The following is a 230-nucleotide window of genomic DNA, read 5'->3' as shown; positions in this document are numbered from 1 at the left end:
CTGGCTTCGTAATATCAAGATTGCCTTGAAACAAGAGAAAAAGGCTTATGTCCTTAATGGTCCTATTCTCGAAGAACCTAGCAATGATGCTACAAATGAGGAAAACAAAACTTATAAAGTTTATATGGATGATCTTGATCAAGCCACATGTGTGATGTTGGGTAGTATGGCTTTAGATCTTCAAAAGCAACATGAAGCTATAAATGCCCTAGATATTATCCTAAACCTTA

Source organism: Theobroma umbraticum, unplaced genomic scaffold (genome assembly GCF_002168275.2).
Source record: "Theobroma umbraticum cultivar Fairchild unplaced genomic scaffold, ASM216827v3 scaffold_55.0, whole genome shotgun sequence".
Classification (NCBI taxonomy): Eukaryota; Viridiplantae; Streptophyta; class Magnoliopsida; order Malvales; family Malvaceae; genus Theobroma; species Theobroma umbraticum.
The sequence above is the reverse complement of the archived record's forward strand: the minus strand, read 5'-3'. Positions refer to the sequence as shown.